An 18,099-nucleotide genomic window follows, 5' to 3' on the forward strand; every position below is an offset into this window, starting at 1 on the left:
AGCCATAGAGGTGGTGCTAGAACTCCCTAATGGGCACCCAATCAAGGTTAAGGCACTGCTGGACTCAGGCAGTTCCTGTAATTTTTTCAGCAAGGATTTCGCGCTGGAGCACCAGTTACACCTCCTGCCGCTAGAGTGTCCCTTACAAGTAACGACCATTGATGGCAGGGAACTCCTGGGAGGGGAAGTGACGCACCAGACTCCCCCCATGAGAATGAGGGTCTCCAGACACACAGAAACCCTTGCCTTTCATGTAGCCAGACTGGCAGGACCACCAGTCATACTGGGAATGAGCTGGTTGGCGCTACATGATCCAGTGGTGGCATGGCACCAGCGGACAGTGACCTTTGGGTCAGCTCACTGTTTGGAACACTGTCACGGTGGGGAAGTCCCGAGGGTAGCCATGGCCCAGGTAGCAGGAATGGCAGTGGGAGAAAAGGGGAAGGTACCACCACAATACGCTGACCTGCAGGATGTTTTCAGCGAGAAGGAAGCAGATAAACTACCCCCCCATAGGCCCTTCGACTGTCAAATCAACCTACTCCCAGGAGCTTAGCTCCCAGGGGGTAAATTGTACGCCATGTTGGACAAGGAGATGCAGGAGTTGCGGGAGTTTATTGGCAAGAACCTGAAAAGAGGCTTCATAAGAGAATCAAGGGCGGTGGGAGGCAGTCCGGTGTTCTTTGTGGACAAAAAGGACACTAAACAGCCCAGATTGGTCGTAGATTTCAGGTCCTTGGACCTTGTATCGGAACCCGTGACCTTCCCAATGCCCAGGATTGACGATATTTTAACCCGGGTGAGGAAGGGAAAGATCTTTACCAAGCTGGACCTTCGGGGGGCGTACAATTTGATTAGGATGAGGGAAGGGGATGAATGGGAAACCACCATGTTCACCCCTCTGGGGGCCTTTGAGTACCTCGTTATGCCCTTCGGATTACAATCCGGCTCCGCTTGTTTTCAATCTTTCATGCACCATGTGTTGGGATCCTTGCTATACAAGAATTGCGTGGCCTTTCAACATGTGATTCGTGAGAACCGATGGGTGTGTGGGGGAGTGTTAGTTGAGAGACGAGAACTAGTAGGACTGACGAGGGACGACGAGTTCGCCCAAACGAAAATCCGGGAACTCAGAGGCATGGGGGAAAACCATGGGGGATTTGAGGAGAAAGATGGGGTACTGTATTACAGGGGAGCACTATATGTACCAGGGGATGACTTGAGGAGAAGGGTACTCAAACAACTCCATGATAACCCGACGGCGGGGCATTTCGGTCAACACAAGACCATGTTGCTGGTCACCAGGCAGTTCTGGTGGTCAAGGGTGAGGGAAGATGTACGGGAGTACGTACGAGGGTGTGACTGCTGCCAGCGAGCAAAGGGGGAGAGGGCGGCGCCCGCGGGACTACTGGAACCCTTACCCACACCGGGGAAACCATGGGAGGTGGTGTCCATAGATTTTATGACCGATTTGCCCAAATCGAGAGGGAAAACAGCTGTCATGGTTGTTGTTGACCTGTTAACAAAAATGTGCCATTTTATCGCTTGCTCGCATGCGGTGACGGCAGAGGAAACTGCCAGGCTGTTTGTGGATCACATCTTCAGACTGCATGGCGCCCCCTTGAGGGTTTTGTCCGACCAAGGGAAGCAATTTACTTACCGGTTCTGGAGGAAGCTCATGAGCTTGCTGGAAGTCGAGGTGAGCTTCTCGACGGCCAGACACCCAGAGACCAACGGGCAAGCGGAAAGAGCGAACAGTATACTCCAACAATATCTACGCTGCTATGTCAGCGAGAGGCAGAATGACTGGGTGGATAAACTAGCGCTGGCAGAATTTGCGTACAATAACGCGGAACACGTGTCCACGGGAACGAGCCCGTTCATGGCCAATTATGGGTGTCATCCCAGGGCTTTCCCAGGGGGTGGGGAGGAGAGGTGGAGTGTGCCAGCAGCGGAGCAGTTTGTGGAAGAAATGGAAGCCTTACACCAACAACTTAAAATGAACTTGGAACGGGCCAAGGAAGTGTATAAGAGGCATGCAGACAAGCACCGCAGGAAAGGAGAAACCATACGAGTGGGGGACCGGGTGTGGTTGTCAACCCAGGGGTTACCTTTCGGGGAGGGTGCAAGAAGTTGCGGCCCAGGCGGCTGGGACCTTTCGAGGTGACACAACAGGTTAATCCAGTGGCCTTTCGGCTCAAGTTGCCGACCAGTATGAAACTACACCCGGTGTTCCATAGGTCCCTACTCTCTCTGTACAGGGAGGGGCTGGAATTTCCGGGGCGAGAGAGAGAGGTCCCCACTCACCCACGCATAGAGGAGAGGGAACTCAGCAGTCAAGCCACGGAAATACTTGATTCAAGATTGAGAGGAGGGGAAGTGGAGTATTTGGTGGCTTGGGAGGGGGAACACGAGTCGGAAAACACGTGGGTTCCTGCGGAGACCATCAGGGATGAGGATCTCAGGGGGAAGTTTCATAGCAGGTTCCCAAGGAAGCCCAAACCGGTAGCAAGGCTCTGGGAGGAGCAATTTGGTACTACAGATGAGGAAGAAGAGTTTGTGGGGTTTCCAGCCTCCGACGAGGAGGAAGGAGAGGAATCTGAGGGTGAGGAATCGGACTGGGAGGGTGATCCGGTACGAAGAGATAGCAACAGGTGGAGAGCTATATTTGAATCTTCAGAGGATGGGGGTAGCTACTTCCAGGGATTTCCCACATCGCCGTCAGAGGGAAGGGAGGAATTTAGGACAAAGGAACTGGTGGATGTCAGGGAACTGCCATCGGAGCCAAGAGTGGAGGTAAGGCTCCCCGACCATGCAGGAGAAGGGACCAGTAGAGGGAGAGAGAACACTCCCTTTGGGGAAGGTTATCAGCGTGACACCGGGGAGGAAGGGGATCAGGGAAGGACTTAGGAGAGAGGGCTCCAAGACTCTTCCACAGAGACCAGCGGGGAGAGTCCAGGACCTCCGCTGGCTACGCCTAATCTGCGCAGAAAGCTTCCGCGCAGGGAGGCTAGGCAGAGACTGGGCGTCAATGAATTTTTATGTTGGAAGAAATTCAGGAAACGCCCACTGACGGATTCTGCCAGCGACTGATACAGCCATGGAGAAAGGGCTGTCCAGCCAGGGAAAGGTTTAGCCAGGCAACGTTGCCTAGAACTTCAGCATCCTTTACGCATGAGCAACCCCAATTCCCATTACAAGACCATATAAGGATTTCCGCAGTTTACAGACCATTCCCTTCTGTGTCTGCATCCCATCAGGTGGAAGCATAAACAGCTCCTCCCCCAAAATCCCGTACAAAAAAGCTGTATTAATGTCATGATGGGAAACATGCAGTTTCTCCTCTGCAGCTATCTTGAGCATCAGCCAAATGCTCTCATATTTGACTGTGGGTGAATAGGTCTCGTGGTAATCCTGTCCTGGTACCTGTGAAAAACCTCTGGCAACCAATCTGGCTTTGTGTCTGACAACCTTGCCATTCTGGTCTGTCTTGGCCTTGAAGACCCATTTGCTGCCAACCAGTCTCATTCCTGGGACTACCGGTACCAGTTCCCAAGTTTGGTTCCTATTCAAGGAATCAACTTCAGCCTTCATGGCATTAAGCCAAGGCTCAGCATCTTTAGAGGTTAACTCCTGAACCTCTTTGAAGCTTGAAGGTTCCCATACCTTCTCTGAGCTACTAAGAACAGCAGTTGCTGTCTTAGCAAACTCATCAGCAAATCTCTTTGGAGGTCTGCCCTTTGTGGTTCTTTCAAATCTGCGTACTAGACGCAAGTCTTCTGGACTCATCTCCTCTTTCTTAGGAGAAAAGTGACCAATGGCGAACAGTGGTTCTTCCAGTTCATTGTCAGACGCATCAGATGGTCTGACTGAGGCCTTTGCGCTCTTGTAGTCTGCTGTGTCATCACTGTCACTGACATCAGCAGCAGCGCCGCCCACTGAGCTGGAATCCGAACTCTGATCATCATCATCCTCAGCTTCCTCAGCTGCCTCAACATTATCTGCTTTCTTCACATCACCTTCATCCTCCTCTGGGTAACTCTGGAAAATTCCCACATTTCCCCCCCACTTGGGATTGTACTCAACACTCTTTGTGAACTTAATGGACTTAGACTCAGTCATCCATACCCTGTATGCACCTTTTTCGTACCCCATGAACAAACCATGTGCCCCACGCTTCCCAAGCTTGTTGCTCTGTGGGGTGTGTACCCACATGTCAGAACCAAATATTCTCATGTGCTTGATGTTGGGTTTCTTACCAAACATCTTCTCATAGGGGGTACAACCAATAGGTGATGACAATCTGCGATTAAAAGTGTAAACAAAATTCGACAGAGCCTCCCCCCAAAACTTATCAGGGAGATTGGCATCATGCAACTGTTACGATATAGAAGCAATGCGGCAGCGAGCTGCTGGCTTGAAAGGAAAACATCAATGGGAATGTTGGGGCTGTTCCGTGGGAAACAAAGGAACAGTCTATTCACAGTGCCAAGCACCGGAATTAGCTCAGAGTGTAATATGAGCTGTACAGGAAGTACAGGAGGAGTTTGTCTCTCTGCTGTTGGAGTTTGAAAAGAGCAGACATGTTTTCTGTAACGCTGCAAAAGACAGAAATAAAGACATGTAAATACGTTTCTGTCTATCTCTTTCCCCTGCCTGGGGGGGGCAGGAAAGAGTGGTGTGTCCTTCTCACGTTGGGGAGGATCGCCGATCGCGACCTTGCCTGGATCCTGCCGGGAAATGCAGACAGGGAGGTCAACCGGAGATTCAAGCCGGGTGCCTGGAGAGTGGCCAGTTTCTTCTGATAACAGCCTGAATCCCAACAGCAACAAAGTTTTCAGTCCTTGCAGCAACATTTGATTTGCTCGCTCCACAAGTCCATTCATCCATGGCGATCTAGGCGTTGACAAGTCATGCTGGATTCCCTTCTCAGTCAGGAAAGCTTCAAACTGCTGAGAAGTGAACTCCCCGCCCCGATCAGTAAAGAGACAGCCAATACGTTTACCGTGAACATTCTCCAACCAAGCACAGAATGCCTTGAACTTAGGAAACGCTTGCGATTTCTGCTCGAGCATAAACACATGAATGTACCTGGAAAAAGAATCAATTAGAACCATGAAGTACCTTGCTCCACCCAAAGAGGGCGCAAGTGGACCAACCAGGTCTGCGTGCACTAGCTGGTAGGGTTTGGAAGCCTGCCTGCTAGACTCCTTGCCTTTTGGAGCAACCTTCACCTTGTTCTCTGCACAAGATACACATTTCATGTGAAACTTACAGGGTTTGATGTTCAAACCCTCAACCATCTCTGGCATCTTGGCCAGTGCCTTCCAAGAGAGGTGACAAAACCTTCTGTGTGCATCGTGAATGCATCCTGCATGAAGAACTTTGTTAGTTTGTGCAACACAACAAGAATCAGCATTAGACACAGCAACAGCACCATTGTCATCATAAGTTATACAGAACAAACCATGTATAAACTTTGCATGCAAAATGTCCTCTTTGCCTTTTCTGATGACACAGACGCTCCTCTTGAAGGAAATCTCAAAACCACGCCCAGTAAGCTGTGGGACACTGAGCAAATTTTCTGCAGCACCTGGAACATATAGTACATCTTTGATGGTGGTGTGCAGACTTGCCAGTCTCACAGTCCCTTCTCCTGCAATTCGCAACGTCGTTCCATCAGCCAGGTGGATCTCACCTTCTTGAGGTTTGAAGGAGATAAAGAGATGGCGGTCTTTTGAGACATGGCGGGTACACCCCGAATCAATAACAAACCTGGCCTTGGCCTTTGGAGCAGTCTTTCTGGCAAGCAAAACCTTGTTTTCCACCGGCGTGGGCTTTTGCAGCTTGCCCCCCTGCTCCTGGCCATCAGACATGCCTTTAGCCTTTGGTGAAGCTGTGCCAGCAAACAAAGCCTTGTTTTCCACTGGCGTGGGCTCTTCACCCGCCCTCTGCTTCTGGCCATCTGCAGGCATCTGCCTCTGTTTACTTCTGGCCTTCTGGTATCTGTGAGGATGACCTTGGCTCCCATGAGAAACAGAGTTCTCAGCTGCCGACTCCTTGGCTCCCCCTGGAGGCTGGAATGCTGCCTGGGATGACATCACAGTCAGCTCCCCCTGCAGCTTGCAACCGGTGCCCTCAGCATCCCTGCATTCTCTCGCATTCTGGGAAACAGCCAGGACCTCCGATGCAGTCAAACTCTGGGCTGGGATGACTGGCAGGTGGGCTATCTTCAAAGCATTCCACATCTTACGTGCAGTCACGTTGCCAGCTAACGTTTTAATTTCCTCCAGAGAGACGGACAAGACTATTACGTCAATGACCCTCGAATTCTGGGCTCTCCATCTATCTGTCAGAGGAACTGGAGGGGCTTCAGACACAGTATGCCACACTCCAAACTGACGCAGCAAACTCTCACACCATTTTGCCCAGGTTTTATAATTATGCCGATTTAACTTTGGGCACTCAGCAGCCTCAGAAGCTTGGGAAAACTCCATTCCAGCTTTTTACTTGAGCCATGAATCTTATTCACTTCAGAGGCTTCTTATCTCAGCAGCCCATTAATCACGAAGCCTGCTTGGCTCGGCTCCCAGGCCAATTAGGCCTGCCGGACATCAAAAGCTCTTGCCGCGGCAAACGAAAAGCCTCACTTTCACTTTTCCTCCACATACCTTTCAGCAGTCTGTCACAGTCTTACTCTCCTGTAAGTGCCGTGAATCTGGACCCATAACCTGTTGTTGGGATACTGCCAGGGAGACAAAGTCCATCATGGCCCCAAGCCGTCTGCCGGACGATCCATCGATCTCCCGTAGGCACGCAGTATCAGCAATTAGCGACATGAGTTTCTAGAAAATATCTTGCCACATTCTAGAGCTCATGCACACTCTATCAGCAGATAATGCACAGCAAAAGTCGCACTCAGGAGAGCATTATTTACAAGTTTTATTCAGCGTTGATCAGAACAAAGAAAGACATGACTGCCTGCGTCAGTGTCTCCAGACACAGAGAGTGAGAAAACGAAAGCAAAAGACACAACAGAAACATCCTGCGAAAACAGGAAATACACAGGCTGTGACACAAACATCCTGCTCCCTTTTAAGGTGGAAGGGAAATATCCGAACAATCTTCATATAAGTTAATATTCTTTGGTGTTATCCATAATCCTAAATAATTGATTTTGGGGTAGATTTTAATGTGTATTATTTGTTCTAATTCCGCTTTTTCATCTGGCAACATATTTTTTAACTAATAGTTTTGTCTTGTTGGGAAACTGCCAGGGAGATAACGTCCATCATGGCCCCCAAGCCGGAGCTCGGAGATTCCATCGGCCTCCCGTAGGCACGCAGATCCAACAGTTAGGGGCACAAAGCCTTTGGAAATTCCTAGCATCATTCCTAGGCTGGTGCACCCTCTTTCAGCAGAAAGCACAGTCAAAAGCTTGCACCGCAGAAGAGCAGAAAAGCATATTTACAGACTTTATTTAGAACATGAACAGAACAAAAGAAAACACGTCCATTCTCAGTCAGCGTCTCTGACCATCTGTAAACGAAAGGAATATCAGCAACATAAACATCCTGTTAACAGGACATGCGCAGACTCTGACTCCCAAAAGCCTGCTCCCTTTTAAGGTGGAACGGAAATATCCTAACATCCTCCCCCTTTCCGTGTAACCTGTTGTACCTGTGGTTCACCCAATTGCAACCTTTGTGTGTAAACCTTAAGTTGTTCTCTGTTAACAACCTTAGACAACAGATCAGCAGGAATTTCATTTCCTGCCATGTAGGACACCCGAATCAGTCCTTTCTGAATACACTCTCTTGCACGATGTAGCTTAATCTGCAAGTACTTGGTTCTCTGCTTGCAACTCTCGGAGTTCAGCAAAGCCAAACAAGATCTATTGTCTTGATACACTTGTATAGGACATTTCACAGACACCCTGATGTCCTTAAACAGTTGCATCAACCATTCACAATCCATGAGTGAAAATGACAGAGCATTGAGTTCTGCTTCACAGGAACTTAGGCTCACTGTTGTCTGCTTCCTGCACAACCAGTCAAACAGGCAGTGGTTGTACATGTAGCACACACCAGAAGTGCTTGTCCCATCCGTGGTGTCACTTCCAAAACTTGCATCAGCAAAGATTTCAAGACCTCCAGTCTTCTGACTGGTGAACCTCAGCCTGTAGTGCATAGTCCCTTTCAAATAGCGGGCTATGCGCTTCAGAGCTTTCCAATCCTGAACCGTAGGATTGTTGGCATGTCTGCTAAGCAGATTACAGCTTACAGCTATGTCAGGTCTTGAACATCTGGCAATGAAATTCAGCTTGCCTAGAATGCATCTGTACAGCGTTGTGTCAGAAAACGCTTCAGCAGTACTGTCTACCTGGTAACCTGTCACCATCGGTGTGTCTGCTGGGTTTGCATCAACCAAATTCAACCTGGTTAACACATCAGCAATTTTCTGTGTTTGGTGTACCAGAAAATTACCTGCTTGGTCCCTCTCCACCTGCAGAGAAAGATAGTTGGACACCTCACCAAGATCCTTCATGTCAAAGTGCTCCTTCAGTTGAGCTAGGGTGCTTTGGTAAAAAGCCTGATTCTTCCAAAACATCAGAAGATCATCAACAAAACATAAACAATACAGTTTGTTTTGCCCCTCCTCCTTGACAAACACACATGGATCAGCTTTGCCCTGGTGAAAACCTAGAGAAAGCAATGTCTCAGTGAGTTTTGTGTTCCAACACCTGGCACTCTGCTTGAGACCATATAAGGATTTCCGCAGTTTACAGACCATTCCCTTCTGTATCTGCATCCCATCAGGTGGAAGCATGAACAGCTCCTCCCCCAAAACCCCGTACAAAAAAGCTGTATTAATGTCATGATGGGTGATATGCAGTTTCTCCTCCGCAGCGATCTTGAGCATCAGCCGAATGCTCTCATATTTGACTGTGGGTGAGTAGGTCTCGTGGTAATCCTGTCCTGGTACCTGTGAAAAACCTCTGGCAACCAATCTGGCTTTGTGTCTGACTACCTTGCCATTCTGGTCTGTCTTGGCCTTGAAGACCCATTTGCTGCCAACCAGTCTCATACCTGGGACTACCGGTACCAGTTCCCAAGTTTGGTTCCTGTTCAAGGAATCAACTTCAGCCTTCATGGCATTAAGCCAAGGCTCAGCATCTTTAGAGGTTAACTCCTGAACCTCTTTGAAGCTTGAAGGTTCCCACACCTTCTCTGAGCTACTAAGAACAGCAGTTGCTGTCTTAGCAAACTCATCAGCATACCTCTTTGGAGGTCTGCCTTTGGTCGCCCTTTCAGATCTGCGTACTAGACGCAAGTCTTCTGGACTCATCTCCTCTTTCTTAGGAGAAAAGTGACCAATGGTGAACAGTGGTTCTTCCAGTTCATTGTCAGACGCATCAGATGGTCTGACTGAGGCTTTTGCGCTCTGGTAGTCTGCTGTGTCGTCACTGTCACTGTCACTGACATCAGCAGCAGCGCCGCCCACTGAACTGGAATCCAAACTCTGATCATCATCATCATCCTCATCCTCATCATCATCATCCTCATCCTCATCAGCAGCAGCTTTCTCATCTTTAGCTGCTTGCTTGACATCACCTTCATCCTCCTCTGGGTAACTCTGGAAAATTCCCACATTTTCCCCCCACTTAGGATTGTACTCAACACTCCTTGTGAACTTGATGGACTTAGAGTCAGTCATCCATACCCTGTATGCACCTTTTTCGTACCCCATGAACAAACCATGTGCCCCACGCTTCCCAAGCTTGTTGGTTTGTTGTGTGCGTACCCACATGTCCGAACCAAATATTTTCATGTGTTTGGTGTTGGGTTTCTTGCCAAACATCTTCTCATAGGGGGTACAACCAATGGGTGATGACAATCTGCGATTAACGGTGTAAACCAAATTCCCCAGAGCCTCCCCCCAAAACTTATCAGGGAGATTGGCATCATGCAACAAGGTCTTGATTCCTTGCAGCAATGTCTGATTTGCTCTCTCCGCAAGCCCATTCATCCATGGCGATCTGGGCGTTGACATGTCATGCTGGATTCCCTTCTCAGTCAGGAAAGCTTCAAACTGCTGAGAAGTAAACTCCCCGCCCCGATCAGTAAAAAAACAAGAAATACGTTTACCGTGCACATTCTCCAACCAAGCACAGAATTCCTTAAACTTCGGAAACGCTTGCGATTTCTGTTCGAGCAAATACACATGAATGTACCTAGAAAAAGAATCAACCAGAATCATGAAGTACCTTGCTCCTCCTAAAGAGGGCGCTAGTGGACCAACCAGGTCCGCATGCACTAGCTGGTAGGGTTTGGAAACCTGCCTGCTAGACTCCTTGCCTTTTGGAGCAACCTTCACCTTGTTCTCTGCACAAGATACACATTTCATGTGAAATTTACAGGGTTTGATGTTCAAACCTTCAACCACCTCTGGCATCTTGGCCAGTGCCTTCCAAGAGAGGTGACAAAACCTTCGATGCGCATCGTGAATGCAACCTGCATGAAGAACTTTGTTAGTTTGTGCAACACAACAAGAATCAGCATTTGACACAACAGCAGTGTCATCATAAGTTATATGGAACAAACCATCCATAAACTTTGCATGCAAATAGTCCTCTTTGCCTTTACTGATGACACAGACGCTCCTCTTGAAGGAAATCTGAAAACCACGCCCAGTAAGCTGTGGGACGCTCAGCAAGTTGCTTGCAGCGCCTGGAATATATAGTACATTACTGATGGTAGTGTGCAGACTTGCAAGTTTCACAGTCCCTTCTCCTGCAATTTGCAACGTCCTTCCATCAGCCAGGTGGATCTCACCTTCTTGGGGCTTGAAGGAGATAAAGAGATGCCGATCCTTTGAAATATGGCGGCTGGCACCTGAGTCCACAATAAACCTGCCTTTGGCTGTTGGAGCAGTCTTTCCAGCAAGCAAACCCTTGTTTTCCAGCGGTGTGGGCTTTTGCAGCTTGCCCCCCTGCTGCTCCTGGCCAGCAGACGTGCCTTTAGCCTTTGGTGAAGCTGTGCCAGCAAGCAAAACCTTGCTTTCCACTGGCGTGGGCTTTTGCAGCTTGCCCCCCTGCTTCTGGTCAGCAGACGTGCCTTTAGCCTTTGGTGAAGCTGTGCCAGCAAACAACGCTTTGTTTTTCCCTTGCGCGGGCTCTTCACCCTCCCTCTGCTCCTGGCCATCTGCAGGCGGCTGCCTGTGTTTACCTTTGCCTTTCCGGCCTCTGCAAAGGCGATGACCTTGGTTCTCACGAGAAACAGAGCTCTCAGCTGCCGACTCCTTGGCTCCCCCTGGAGGCTGGAATGCTGCCTGGGATGACGTGATGGTCAGCTCCCCCTGCAGCTTGCAACCGGTGCCCTCAGCATCCCTGCACTCATTCGCATTCTGGGAAACAGCTAGGACCTCCGATGCAGTCAAACTCTGGGCTGGGATTATTGGCTTGCGAGCTTTCATCAAAGCAGTCCACATCCCACGTGCAGTGGTGTTGCCAGCCAGCGTCTTAATTTCCTCAAGAGATACGGATAGGACTATTACGTCCATCGCTCTCGAATCAGCTGATCTCCATTTCTCTGTCAGAGGAACTGGGGGGGCTTCAGAAACGACATGCCATACCCCAAACTGACGCAGCAAAGATTCACACCATTTTGCCCAGGTTTCATAATTCTGCCCATCCAACTTAGGGCATTCAGCATTTCCAGAAGCTTGGAAAAATTCCATTCCAGCGTTTACTTTAGCCGCGAGTCTATTTTAAGTTGAAAGACTCCTTATCTTGGCAGCCATTAATCACGAAGCCTTTTTGGCGCAGCTCCCAGGCCAATTAATCTGCCGGAGATCAAAGACTCCTTGCTGAGGTAAAACAGAAAAGCGTCCCTTTGCTTTCGCTTTTCCCCCCTTCATATCTCTCAAACACAGTCTGTTGCAGCTTTACTCTCCTGTAGGTGCCGTGAATCTGGGCCCATAACCTTGTTGTTGGGAAACTGCCAGGGAGATAACGTCCATCATGGCCCCCAAGCCGGAGCTCGGAGATTCCATCGGCCTCCCGTAGGCATGCAGATCCAACAGTTAGGGGCACAAAGCCTTTGGAAATTCCTAGCATCATTCCTAGGCTGGTGCACCCTCTTTCAGCAGAAAGCACAGTCAAAAGCTTGCACCGCAGAAGAGCAGAAAAGCATATTTACAGACTTTATTTAGAACATGAACAGAACAAAAGAAAACACGTCCATTCTCAGTCAGCGTCTCTGACCATCTGTAAACGAAAGGAATATCAGCAACATAAACATCCTGTTAACAGGACATGCGCAGACTCTGACTCCCAAAAGCCTGCTCCCTTTTAAGGTGGAACGGAAATATCCTAACAGTCTCCAGACACAGAGAGTGAGAAAACGAAAGCAAAAGACACAACAGAAACATCCTGCGAAAACAGGAAATACACAGGCTGTGACACAAACATCCTGCTCCCTTTTAAGGTGGAAGGGAAATATCCGAACAATCTTCATATAAGTTAATATTCTTTGGTGTTATCCATAATCCTAAATAATTGATTTTGGGGTAGATTTTAATGTGTATTATTTGTTCTAATTCCGCTTTTTCATCTGGCAACATATTTTTTAACTAATAGTTTTGTCTTGTTTAAATTCATTTTGGACCCCGCAACTTTACCGTAGCCATATATTATTTCCAACGCCTTTCTTAAACTCTGTTTTGGTTGCTCCGTAGTTATAATTTAATCGTCAGCAAATGCCCTCATTTTGTAACTTCTATTTCCCAGCATAATCCCTTTTATTTCTTTTTCTTCCCTAATTTGTTTACATAAAACTTCCAATGTTAATATGAAAATTAAGGGGGATAGTGGGCAACCTTGTCTGACCCCTTTACTGATTTCACACTCCTGTGATAAATTTCCATTGATTATGATTTTAGCTTTTTGTTTTGATTATATGGCTTCAATCCCTTTTATGTACTGTATACCAAAATCCATATGGTGTAATAGACCTTTCATAAATTTCCAGGATACCCTGTCGAAAGCTTTTTCTGCATCTATAGCCATTAAGACTGCCTTCTTTTCTATTCTTAAGTCTAAATACGCTAATAAGTTTATAATGTTTCTAGTGTTGCTATAAATGTGCCTCCCGGGCAAAAAGCCAGCTTGGTCATTGTGTATCATCATCTGGAAGCCTTTTTTTGATCTTTCGGCTAAAATATTTGCATATAATTTATAATCGTTATTTAGAAGTGTGATAGGCCTATAGTTGTTAATAAGTAGATTGTCCGTTCCCTGTTTTGGAATTAATGCAATAAGGCTGTCTTTCCAAGAATCCGGCATGGTTCCATCTTTTAAGATGTTGTTCATGATACTTCTTAATGGGTCAGACAGTAAGTCCTCCATTTTTTTATAATATATTGCCATTAGGCCGTCTGGCCCTGGTGGCTTTCCTATCTTTGCTTCCTTAATTGCTCTTTGCATTTCGTACGATGTAATAGGGGCATTCTTTTTGTTCTTTAGTAAGTTTCGGAAGACAGTTCTGTTCTAAATGTTCTCTAAGTTCTTCTGTTGTTTCATTTCCTTCCTTATAGATTTCTCTAAAGAATTCGAGAAATCGTTTCTCTATTTCTTTAGGGTTGTTTATTATTTTGCCTTTGCACTTAACTCTATTTAGAAGTCTTTCTGCCTCTCTCTTCTTTAATTGCCATGCTAATAACCAGGCTCAGGTTCTGTTTCAGGCTGTGTCTCTGTTTCAGGCTCTGGCGCTGTATCAAACACTGTTGCAGACTCAGGCTGTGGCACTATGGCTGTAGCTGTGGCTCTGGTTCTGTTTCAGGCTCTGGCACTGTATCAAGCACTGTTTCAGGCTCAGGCTTCTGCTCTTTATTATGCTTTGTCTCAGTCTTTGGCTCTAGCACTTATTCTAGCTCTATTTCAGGCTCGGCCTGTGTCTCAGCCTTTGTCTCTGTTTCACGCTGTTTCTCTGTTTCAGGCTCCGACGCTGTTTCAAGCCCTGTATCTGCCTCTGCCTCTGTTTCAGGCTCTGGCACTCTATCAAGCACTGTTTCTGTCTCTGGCTCTCTTTCAGGCTCTGGTTCTGAATTAGGGTTTTGTTCTGGCTCTGGCTGTGTCTCTGGATCTGGCTGTGTCTCTGCTTCAGGCTCCTATGCTGTATCAAGCACTGTATCAGGCTCTGCCTCTCCCTATGCCCCTGGCTACGTTTAAGCATCAGGCTGAGTTTCAGACAGTGTCTCTGTTTCAGGATCCAGCACTCTATCAAGCACTATTTCAGACTCAGGCTGTGGATCTCGGCTGTGGCTGTGGATCTCGGCTGTGGTTGTGGATCTCGGCTGTGGCTCTAGGTCCGGTCTGTGTCTCTGTCTGTGGCTCTGGCTCTCTTTCAGGCTCTGGTTCTGAATTAGGGTTTTGTTCTGGCTCTGGCTGTGTCTCTGCATCTGGCTGTGTCTCTGCTTCAGGCTCCTATGCTGTGTCAAGCACTGTATCAGGCTCTACCTCTCCCTATGCCCCTGGCTACGTTTAAGCGTCAGGCTCAGTTTCAGACAGTGTCTCTGTTTCAGGATCCAGCACTCTATCAAGCACTATTTGAGACTCAGGTTGTGGATCTCGGCTGTGGCTGTGGATCTCGGCTGTGGCTCTAGGCTCCGTCTGTGGCTCTGGCTCTCTTTCAGGGTCTGCTTCTGAATGAAGATCTGGTTCTGACTCTGATTCAGGGTCTCATGATGGCTCTTCCTCTGCCTCTGACCCAGCTATGTTTCAGGGTCTGGCTCTCTTTCAGGCTCTGGTTCTGAATTAGGGTTTTGTTCTGGCTCTGGCTCTGGCTGTGTCTCTGGCTCTGGCTCCAGCTCCAGCTCCGGCACTGTATCAAGTACTTTTGCAGACTCAGGCTGTGGCTTTAGGCTGTGGCTGCAGCTATGTTTTGCGCTCCGGCCCTGTATCAAGCCCTATTTCTGGCTCTGGCTCTGGCTCTGGCTCTGATTCATGTTCTCCCTCTGACTCTGATTCAGGGTCTCGCTCTGGCTCTGGCTCTGGCACTCTATCAAGGACTGTTTCAGACTCAGGCTGTGGCTGTGGCTCTGCCTCTGTTTGAGGCTCAGGCTCTGTTTGAGGCTGTGTCTCTGTTTCAGGCTCCGGCACTGTATCAAGTACTGTTGCAGACTCAGGCTGTGGCTCTAGGCTGTGGCTGTTGCTCTGGTTCGGGCTGTGGCTCTTTTTCAGGCTCTGGTTCTGAATGAGGGCTTGGTTATGGCACTGATTCAGGGTCTCGCTCTGTCTCTGGCTGTGTCTCTGTTGCACCTCAAACGGTGGTTTGTTGTTGTTGTTGTTGTTATTTTCTTTCTGGGGTGGGACAAATGTTTAGTTGGGGCGGGGATTATTTTAAGTTTAGCATAATTGTTTCTTGCTTTGTTTTTCTTTTACTATTTTTTTAGGTTATTGTATAGTTTGTATCTTGTTTTTTAAGGGGAAAGGGTCAGGGCTGCCTGGGAGGGGGCCTCAGCCAACAGAATGGCTGGGGCAGGTTCCCTACGGGGGGATGTATTGGAACACCCAATCTCTGTTATCGCGGGTGGGAGGAGCAGTTGCGCTAAGACCATACCGAAGATCTGGATCTGACTCTGATTCTCTGATTCTGGCTTGTTGGGTGTAGTGAAGGGTTAACCTTCTGTGCCTCAAGCGTTAGAGGCGGCGCTTACAAGGGAAGTACGCCAGGACGTGACGAAAGCATCTTGGAATGCTGTGACCTGAGTGGGAACCGAAAGCAGTTCAGCCGCTGCACTGAGAGAGAAGGACACAGAGAAAATGCAGCTTGAATCTGATGGTCTTTATGAATTGTAAACACACTATATTTGAGCAAATAAAGGGATAGTAGGACAGGAGAAACGTGTGGGACTTGTTTACTGCTCTCTCGACACACGCCGCTGTGTACTTCTGCTAATTGCTTTACGATCTACAGAGGCTCCCAGGGGAAGCGTGGCTGGGCGCCGAACAATAAAGCAATAAATCTACCGAACATGGTTATGGGTCAACGTGAAGCGTGTGAGAAAGGGCTTGGAAGACTTTAAAAGGACTGAACGTCAGCTTGATCGACTGCCAAGGCTTCAAAGAGAGCAAAGGGCAGATCGGAGGAGGCTGACGGAGTGGGAGCTGGGAGCCACGTCGTCCGGAGTGCCCGGTTTGGCTGCAGAGTGAGTACTTTTGCTAGAGGCCAACAGAAGGGAAGGGAAGAAATGGCTCAGCCCCGTGCACATGGCTTTGAGTTTAAACTGCCATGTCAGAAACTGACTAGCCAAAATTGGCTGCAGTGGAGCTTTCAAGTGGAGCTTTTGCTGGTGGGGGAGCAGCTTTGGGACGTAGTACAGCCTCCACAGAATGCAGCTGAGAAAGCAGAGGCTAAGAGGGCTGCAGAGCAAAGTGAAGTTGAGAAGCGTGTGCTTGCTTTTTTGGCAGAAAATGTGGATGCTCAGCTGGTGCCAGTTGTCCTGGGTGCAAAAAGGCCAGAGGCCGCTTGGCTAGCACTCCGAGAAGCTTGTGGAGCTGGGGTGGGAAGCAAGGGCCGAGAAGTGGCTGCATCCGAAAGGGAGAGGCAAGATGGCGCCGGCCACATTCTTGAGAGTCGATACACAGCGGGGAGGAGCTGGGAGCCCCCCCAGGGGGGCGAAGGGACTGTTGCTGTTGCTGGCAATGCTGCTGGTGCTTTTGCTGAGCCTGGGAGCTGTTTGGATGCTGCAACGTGTCTGTGTGAGGAGCCAGGAGAGTGGCCAAGTGTTGGGAGCCCTTTACCCACCAGAGGGGGTGCAGAAAAACGTCCTGGAGGCCGCGTGTGCAGTGGGGGGGCAGTGAGCAGTGAAAGCTCAGAGACGCCTCTTTCTCCAAAAGCTGTTAAGAGTTGTTTACGTCGTGAGTCGGAGCCTGGGAAGCTGAAAAGAGCTAAAGGCTTCAAGGCCGGCCACCTGCAGCAAGTAGAGATAAGAGCTGTGGAGTTGTGTGGGAACGCCGAGACAAGTCCGGTCACCATGGCAACTGAGAGAGTTGCATCTACGGAAGCTGTGAAGGTCGTGGGCAAGTCTTCCTGCCGGGGGGAGTCTGTTGCCGTGACAACCAGAGAGGACATCTGCAGAAGCCCCAAGGAGGGGGGTAGTGAGAAAATTGTTGCCCTGACGACCCAGGAATGTCAACAACAAGACTTTCTTACTGTAATAATCGACAGTGGAGCCGCCAACTCGCTGGTGCCATCTAGCAGTCTTTTGAGAAATTGCAGGACAGTAAAAACTCAGAAATTTGTGACGATCGCGGATGGAAGCAGAAAAAGACTAACAGAGACAGGCTTTTTCTTCTCTCCCTTCCTTAAGCATGAAGTCAAAGCTTTTGCGGTAACTGTTTGTTAAGTGTGCATGACCTACTAGTTGATGGTTTTCATGTCTCTTTTGCAGGTGACAAATGTGAATTTTCCATTGTGAAGAAGGCCCCAAAAACGTTGAAAGATTACTTCGAAATAAATTTGAATACTTCGGTGGAAAAGAAAACAATCTGGGACGCGAGTAAAGCTGTTATGAGAGGGTTCCTGATACAACAGAATACTATTAAGAAAAAACTCTGGAATGGTAAAAAGGATAAGATCTTGGAGAAGATAAGAGACGGAGAGAAAAAGTTGAGACTAAACCCAAAATCAAAAGAAGTTTTAAGAGAAATAAAATTCCATCAAGCACAATATGCGAAATTGATAAATCAAGAAGTTGAATGGAAAATTAAACAGATGAAACAAAGATCATTCGAATCTGCAAATAAATGTGGGAAGCTGCTGGCATGGCAGCTGAAAAAGAGACAAAAACTGAACTTTGTTACCAATCTGGAGGTTGAAGGAGAATGTATTCAGAAACCAGAAGAAATCAGAAAGTGTTTCCAGAGATATTTTAAAAAACTGTTTACTCAAGGGCCCCAAGTAGAGACTGAGATAAACAAATTTCTAAAAAGCTATGGCCTGCAAAAACTAACACAAGACAAACAAACAGCCCTGAACTACAAAATAACACAACAGGAAATTGAAGGTGCCATTCAGAACATGCAATTAGGCAAAT

At 48.2% G+C, this 18,099-nt stretch overlaps 2 long non-coding RNA genes across 2 annotated transcripts in view; one reads left to right on the plus strand and one right to left on the minus strand.

The window, feature by feature from the left end:
- Positions 1-7,003, minus strand: part of LOC310697737 — an 895,058-nt gene extending 888,055 nt beyond the window's left edge. Inside the window, exons 1-3 of the long non-coding RNA XR_014521179.1 lie at positions 5,886-7,003; positions 4,831-5,786; positions 3,204-4,377 (exon numbers count right to left, since the gene is read on the minus strand). This is a non-coding gene — a long non-coding RNA (uncharacterized lncRNA). The remainder of the gene's footprint in view (positions 1-3,203; positions 4,378-4,830; positions 5,787-5,885) is intronic.
- LOC310697740 overlaps positions 1-18,099 on the plus strand; it is an 873,530-nt gene that overhangs the window by 672,521 nt on the left and 182,910 nt on the right. The window lies entirely within an intron of this gene.

The sequence above is a fragment of the Podarcis liolepis genome (assembly GCF_965112155.1).
Source record: "Podarcis liolepis genome assembly, chromosome: W".
Taxonomy (NCBI): Eukaryota; Metazoa; Chordata; class Lepidosauria; order Squamata; family Lacertidae; genus Podarcis; species Podarcis liolepis.